Source organism: Sesamum indicum, linkage group LG2 (assembly GCF_000512975.1).
Source record: "Sesamum indicum cultivar Zhongzhi No. 13 linkage group LG2, S_indicum_v1.0, whole genome shotgun sequence".
NCBI classification, from domain to species: domain Eukaryota; kingdom Viridiplantae; phylum Streptophyta; class Magnoliopsida; order Lamiales; family Pedaliaceae; genus Sesamum; species Sesamum indicum.
The window spans coordinates 7,386,654-7,395,545 of record NC_026146.1 but is presented as its reverse complement, the minus strand read 5'-3'; positions in this window follow the sequence as shown (position 1 = coordinate 7,395,545).

Here is an 8,892-nt window from a genome sequence, read left to right as displayed (position 1 = left end):
TTTAAACTTTATTTTATATCACAGGGGGGTTATTTGATATTTTAATTTTTATAGGGGGCTTTTTGAACATTCCTATTATCACAGGAGGGTCTCTGAATTTTTTTCTTTATTTTTCTAATAAATTTTTATGTTTTTAATAAACTTAATTACAATATATTTTTTCTCTATCACCTTACCCCATATTTTTTTATTCGACTTTTATTTTCTTATTATATATATTTTTTATTTTATATTATAATTTTTTATATGATCATGAGAATCACGTGGAACTATAATTAGTATATATATAAATTAAATAAATGGAAGAGAAAATACAATATATTTTAAAGCAGAAAATACAATGGCACAGTGCTGTTGGGCCATTGAATGGATTGATATAACGTGGTTAGTATGTTTCCTAATTAAAGGGGTTCGGAATAGGAAATCGACAAGGATTTCTGGAAAATTCTCCTTCGCGTCAAATTTGGTTGGACTCAACAAATCACATAGTAAATGTTATTGATAATTTTTTCTACATTATAAAATAGGGCAAATTGCAATTTTCGTCCAATTTCTTATGGGCGGTGGCATTTTCAATCCAGGTCTTTCCCAAAATAGAATATTGGAACAGTAATTAAAAAAATTTGACAATTTTAGGACAAATTACCCTAAATCGGTCGGAATTGTGCACGAGGGAGGCACGTGAGCTTTTCAAAGTTGCCTGAAGCTGACGTGTCCGGTGAACTGCTTATGTGTAAAAAAAAAGGGGGGGGGATGATGTGGCATCGCTGACGTGGAAAAAAAGCCACGTCAGCTTGCCAACGTGGATAGAATTGGAGGGAAAATAGCCAGCACGTCTGAAGCACGTGCTGCTGTCGTCTTCTCCCCTCTTTTACAGATTAGGGTAAAGAAAGAGGGGTAAATATTGAAGCCAAATACCTAAACTATAGAGAAAGAAAAAGATTTAACTGAAGCTGACGTGTCCGGTGAACTGCTTATGTGTAAAAAAAAAGGGGGGGGGATGATGTGGCATCGCTGACGTGGAAAAAAAGCCACGTCAGCTTGCCAACGTGGATAGAATTGGAGGGAAAATAGCCAGCACGTCTGAAGCACGTGCTGCTGTCGTCTTCTCCCCTCTTTTACAGATTAGGGTAAAGAAAGAGGGGTAAATATTGAAGCCAAATACCTAAACTATAGAGAAAGAAAAAGATTTAAAAACGTGATTACTGAGTTTTAGCACGAAGGAAAGGAAATTTCACTGCGGTAAAATCAATCGTGGGAAGATGGTCGTCATTCGCGCAGACAGGCATTTGAAAATGCCACCGCCTGCTTATCGTAAGTGGTTCCTCCATTTTATTTTGTTATTTTGCTTGCATTGTGCTTAGTGCTATCAGAGTATTATTTAAAGGAATTAAATTTGGTATTGTGAAAAGGGGAACATGGTCCCCTGAAGATGACTGTTCTTCGTCATTTTGTCAGTGTATCTGTTTCTTTTTTTTCTTTTTGTATTGCTATTTTCTAAAGGGGAAATGTGGTCCCCCATGAAATTGCTATTTTCTAAAGGGGAAATGTGGTCCCCCATGAAATTACTATTATAATATTGGTGTTGGTATGGTGTGTTGTTATTTGTATGTTGCTTAGGTTTTTTTTTATGCTCTGTTTACAGACCCTGAAACAGAATCCATAACAGTAGCTGTGTACTATGGGGGTGAACTTAGAAACATGCCTGTTGTAGCTTGCATTGGTGGAAAATTACAGAAATTTGATTATGTGAATGTGACACATATGAACAGGCAAAATCTTGAACTGTTTGCTGAAAAATGTGGGGTTTCTGGGGAAGGAATCAGGTTTTACATAATTAAAAATGGTGGCTTTAAACTGTTGTTCAGTGATGAAGACATACTAGAACAAGCTTTAGATCACATGAAAAGCAGAGAATTTACAGTATATATTGAACATACGCCTCCAAAACCTAATGAGGTTGCTGTTGAAACTGGTCCAGTGAGGGGGAAAAGGGGTAAAACAAAAGCAAAGGGGAAGGGGAAGGGGAAGGTGATGGAGAAGAAGAAGGGAAAAACTAAAGTAGCGGATGATGATGACATAGTATTTTTGAGAGTTGTAGGAGGAGGAAATGACATAAATGCTGAAACAAGGGGTGAGGAGGATGATGAAATTAACAATGAAACTGAGGCAAGGGGTGTGGGTATATTTGAAGAAAATGTGGAGTTTTTAGACAATGAAAATGATATAGGTATTGACAGTGGATCAAATGATGTTGACGAAGACAACTCTGAAAATGAATCAATTGATATGGTGGCTAGTGAGAATGATCTCGATGAGCATAGACAGTCAGATGATGAGGAGAATGGGCCTAATTTTGTTGCATTCAATCCAGATCAAATGTATGATCCTGCACTTGAATTGGGAATGATATTTAGTTCCAAGAAAGAGTTCAAAAAAGCAGTGCAATCACATGCAATAAAAAATAAGAGAACTGTGAAATTCACTAAGAATGATTCCTTCAGAGTCTATGCTGTGTGTTCTGGGGAGGGATGTGAGTGGAAAATACATGCAACAAAGTTGAAGAATGAACAAACTTTCCAAGTTAATCTGTACAAAGATGAGCACACATGCCCACAAGTATTCAAAGTAAAAAATGTGAAAACTAGTTGGCTAAGTGAAAGATATCTTCAAGACTTCAAGTCTGATCCAAAAAGATGTGTAAAGGGATGGAGGGTAGACATCATAAATCAGCTTAGATGTCATGTGTCTAGAGATCAAGCGTACAGGGCCAAGAGAGAAGCTTTAAAGAAACTGGAAGGAAGCCCAGAGTATCAATTCACAAAATTATGGGATTATGCAGAGGAACTTAGGAAAACAAACCCTGGTTCAACTGTCATATTGGGGATTAATGATGAAAATGGGCAGAACAAATTTGAAACGTTCTATGTTTGTTTCAGTGCTTTGAAGCAGGGGTTTTTGGAGGTTGTAGGCCTGTTATATGTGTAGATGGTTGTCATTTGAAGGGACCTCATAAGGGAATATTGCTAACTGCTGTCGGGGTGGACCCGAATAATAACTTGTACCCCATTGCATATGCTGTGGTCCAGAGGCAGTCTACAGACACATGGGAATGGTTCTTAACGGTGCTAAAACAGGATGTGTGTATTCAGAGGGACAGTGAATACACTTTTATGTCAGACAAATAGAAAGGACTTGTACAGGCTTTTCAAAGTGTCTTTCCTAATGCTGCACACAGGTTTTGTGTAAGACATTTACACAATAATTTCAAAAATGCGGGTTTTAGGGGTCTTGCATATAAAAATGCAATGTGGAAAGCAGCAAGAGCAAGCACAGTGGGGGAGTTTAAACTAAGAATGGAAGAGATAAAGAAGTTAGATGAGAAAGCTTTTGATTAGTTGAATGAAAAGCCCCCAAGTGAGTGGAGTAAGTCACATTTTACTGAATTGCCAAAATGTGACATGTTACTTAATAATTGTTGTGAAAGCTTCAATGCAAACGTAATAGATGCAAGAGATAAGCCTATTCTTACAATGCTAGAATGGATAAGGGAATATCTAATGCGAAGATTGCAAGAAAATAGGGAGAAAGCATCCAAGAAGTGGAAAGGAACTCTGTGCCCCAAAATTAAAAAGTTGCTGCAAAAACATATTGATAAAATTGGTGACTGCATCCCTATTAAGGCAAATGATAGATACTATCAAATTTCATGTTATGATGGGAGTCAGTTCTCAGTGGATTTGGAGAGGAGAACATGTACATGTAGATTGTGGCAGTTGTCAGGAATCCCTTGCAAGCATGCATGCAGTGCAATTTTTAATCAAAATTTACAGCCTGAAGAGATAGTTCACCCTTACTACAATGTGGATACATACAAGTCAGTGTATGAGCCTGCTATACTACCAATCAGTGGTGAATTGCTGTGGGCTGAGACAGGCTTCATTCCTCCATTGCCTCCAAACTTTGGACGGGGTCCTGGAAGACCTGCTGGAGCAAGAAATAGAGAGCCTGATGAAGGTAAAGAAAAAGGTGGACAGAAAAATAAACAAATTAAACTCAGAAGGCAACATGTCAAACACCACTGCAAGATATGTGGTGAAGAGGGGCATAATGCAAAGGGATGTGCCTTATATAAGGACATGCAAGAACCTGGGCTTGATGAGATTCAAATGAATACATTGTTTTCAAAGGTACCTCAATATTCACTTTTATTTCTATACATAATATGTTGTATACATATAAACTAATGTACTCTTTTGTATATTAATTTTCATTTTCAGGCAGGTTCATCATCTACAAGTAATACAAGGAAGAGGAGACATTCTGTCTATGAAGATCCAAATAGGGTAAGTCTGCTAACATTTTATGGGTGTTTAATCCTATTTTGCAAATTGATTGACACTGTGTTCAATGTTATTGAATTAGGTGTCTATGCCTGCTACAAATAGTGGAGTAAATGATCCTGCTACAATTTTTCCTCCAATTGTGGAACAACATGAGCCAATGCAGCATGATTTGGAGCCAGAAATACTGACAGAACCTGGCCCTACACCCACTCCACCATGTGTTCAAGGGCCTACGATGTACGAACAATTGCAAATGACCAACGCAAACATGTCCTTCCAACCCCAAGTGACATTGCAACCTAGACTCAACATCAGGACACCTCCTCCAATGACTGGTACCAGTTTCATGCCCTGTTTTTCAAGCAGGCCAATAGCTCCTATTTCCAAGACAATAGTGAAGGAGCATGGGAGAAAGTGGGTTGACATATCTAAATGGCCTTCCCAAAGTTCAGATGATCACGGTCAAAAGTAGTGTGTGTCAGTTAATGAGTTTTTGTGAACAGTTTGTGGTGGTAGGAATGCAGTTAGATGATGAGTTTTTTTGGATAGTTTGTGGTAGTAGGAATGCAGTTAGATGATGAGTGTTTGTGGATAGTTTGTGGTAGTAGGAATGCAGTTAGATGATGAGTGTTTGTGGATAGTTTTTGTGGATGAGTTTTTGTGGATATTGTGCAAGTGAAATGTAAGAATTTTGACAGAAATTATGAGTTCAATCTTAATTGTTCTATTTTTTGTTTGCATTGTTCAGTTTTTTGTTTGCAGGAATTTGATCAGAAATTGCAATGTATTTTTCCAGAAATTATGACATTTTTGTTAGCAGAAAGTTTGCCAGAAATCATGAGTTCACAGTCCATGTACTTGCAGAAATTATGAGTTCACAGTCCAAGTCACATAAACTCTGTTTACAGAACTTTCATTACACATAACCAAATGTTTAAATATGGATTTGTAATACAATTAAATGAAAGATGAGACTAAATATAATATATTGAAAACAGGGATAAATTCCATTACACATAACCAAGTGATTACATATGGATTTTGTAATGTAATACAAGAACTTCAAAAACACTAAATACAATACATTCAAACACTTACAAATTAAAAATAGTACATATGAACTAAGCCTAACCATCTTCTTCATCATCTACACCCTACATTTTTCTTGTTGCTTCTTCGAACACAATCCAACACTCACCCAAATGCATATTATGCAAACAACCAACAAAACAATTGTCAGTCTCCAAAGTCTTCCATGCCTGAAATTTAATTTCAAAATTTCAGCTTCCATTTCATTCTTCTTGCGCAATAAACCTGGAATAATTGCACGCGCCCTTCTACACATTGGAGGGTCCTCCCAATCAAAAAAACCACACCCACCCATCTACAATCAGTTAAGAAGATAAGAAAAATTAACAATACAATGAGGAGAAAACTCAGCTACGTGGAGATGAACAAAATAGAAAAACACACTTACATTGTAGTTTTTACATGAATGGAATCTCCTTCCAGGATTCATCTCAGTCCATGAGGTCCGAATCACTGTCCTCTTTCCACAATAGCATTCGACGAGGGATGAAACACTGCTCATCTTCAATTCCTTGCTCAATTTCTCTTTCAATCGTGGCTTGGCTTGGGAGCGAATTTTTTCTAGCAAAGATTGGGAGCGAACTAGGGTTCTTGTAAAGCAAAGATTGGGGGTAAGCTGTCAATTTTGTTTGCAGAAGAAAACTTGCGATTTTTAACAATAGGCAAGCTGACGTGGCTTTTTTTCCACGTCAGCGATGCCACATCATCCCCCCCCCTTTTTTTTTACACATAAGCAGTTCACCGGACACGTCAGCTTCAGGCAACTTTGAAAAGCTCACGTGCCTCCCTCGTGCACAATTCCGACCGATTTAGGGTAATTTGTCCTAAAATTGCCAAATTTTTTTAATTACTGTTCCAATATTCTATTTTGGGAAAGACCTGGATTGAAAATGCCACCGCCCATAAAAAACTGGACGAAAATTGCAATTTGCCCTATAAAATAATTACATGATAAATGTTATATAATTGATTCAAATTTGATTGAACTAGATCCAAGCTAGAATTTTCCAAACATTTACTGACGTTGCAAAGATACTATTTTTAATGAGTGAAAGCCGCACTGCTACATCATAACATAAAGGGATAATTACATTCTCTATCTCTGAGGTTCAGTGTAATTACACATAAATCTCTTATAATTTGAAAAATTATATTTAACACTTTTAGAATTTGTTTTCATCTAATAAATAAATTTATCTATCAGTCAAAACTAATCGAATTTATCGATATTAATAAACAGGTATTCTCACTTTATATATAATATATATAAAAATAAACATGTGTAGATAAGGTCAGCTTGGGAGGTCTTCCTGTTTTCCATGTGATACCTAATTTTACAAACAAGGGTAGGTGGTGTGGATATTCTCATTTAATACGTAACAGACAATTGTTTAATGTATGTCTATTCCTGTACGTGTGAGTGCGACTTAATTGAAAATCTTGACAGTAATCTTAGGTTCAGTTGTTTGAAATATATATTTTGGAATAATCAATTTACTAAAAATAATTATGACATTTGAATTTATAATTTCATACTTAGTTACACAGGTAAATAATTTCGAAACTAACCTCATTTTTAAGATTAAGTGAAGAAATTAATAAAATATTTAATGAATTATAATTACATGCATGAAAAATAATTATGTTGGGATTAAAAGTTATTGGTAGCTTTTATCACTAAAAAAAAAAATTACAATCGGCTACAATATTAGTAGCTACGGGTAAAAATCGTGGTAAATGATTATTATTAATTACGGTAAAATAAAACCAATACAAAAAAACTAGTATTTCCACTATAAAAAAAATTATTTGTCACGGCTAAGAGTCATCGTAAGAACATAAGCGGAAAATGTTTTCACCATCCTCGTAAAAACTACGATAAAAAATTCGTTGCGTAACTGTGGTCAATAATCATTTACTACGGTTATTTGTTATTGATTTATGGTTAAATATTATAATTCTTTTAGTGTATAAAAATGTGGTGTTTACGGAATTTAATGTCAAAAATAATTATTAGAAAAAGGTCTAACAATATAAAAAGTCGTGTTCCAAGCAAACAGTCATTTAATGAATTATTGGGAGTCATCAGCAAATAAACAGCTGAACGTATTGACAGAGAAAGTAATCATAAACTTCTGAACGTTAAAGACATTATATACTGTATAAGAAAAAGAAACTTCATTATCGCTCGTAATCAACGACTACTTATACTGCGATACTAATTTTTTAATTTATCAAAAATATTATTATGTATTTTCAAACACACTTACTTAAATTCTTCTTCTCCTTTATATGATCTATATTATTTATCTATACTAATATGAAAAATTTCACTTATATTCAATTTTTTTTTGTCGATAATATCTCTAAATTAGTGTTAATTTATTTATTTATATATTTTTTAAGTGTGATCTATTGATTTATATATCTATCTTATTTATAATATATTTTAAAGCAAAAATAATTGTTAATTATATATACATACAGAAATGATGGGATATATATATATACAATTTAATTTAGTAGAGACTTAGACATTGTAAACTAAAATTCTGTCTTCTTTTTCCTCATCCTTTATTTTTTATTTTAAAATTATTTTTTTCTTAGTTTGGGATCGCACTCATGACTTCAAGGAAGGTCCAATTCAAAAAAGTGTTTAGGACTTGAGAAAGCAAGCAAAATATTAAGTTTGTTGGAATGTTCCCAACTAATATCCTCCGATATTAATTTAAACTAGGAGAAAATTGCAATATACCCCATGTGATATGATAAATGAGCAAAAATCCCTTCGTGAAAAATTAAATAGCAAATTATTCCTTATATTTTGAGGAAAAAAAAAAGCAAATTACACCCTATCTAGCAAAACCATTGATAGGGGGTAATTACTTCATTTTTTTAAACACAGGAGAGTAATTTGCTAATTCTTTTTTCACATGTAGTATTTGCTCATTTCACATATCACAAGAGGTAAATTGAATTTAACCCCTTAAATTGGTCTGGTGGAAGACCAAAAAAAAAAGATGTAGAATATATCGCTCAATCAAAATGGCATACCTTGTCCAGCAATTGTGTCGGGGTATTTATAAGCCAGGTAAAATGTCTGTACATATACAGATACATGTATCATAATCTCAATCTTTTATAAATTGAGTGATCATCGATTGTGGTATGAGATCAGACAGGGTCAGGGACGACACAACCCTCATAAGAACCACATGCGTGGATCCCTATCGTTCAAGTATTTTTGCAACTTAATGGGGGTATTTTTGTCTTTTTCATGTGTTTCTTGCTAGATTCCCATCAACAGTGGTGAAGGACACATGCACTAAGCTAGTACGAGACTGTCGTTATTGGTTGTTTTATTTATTTACATATTTCCAAAATATATACACTTCATTTGAACATGTGAAAAAGATTGTTGCTTACTATAAATACAGCAAAGTGATTACAACACTGC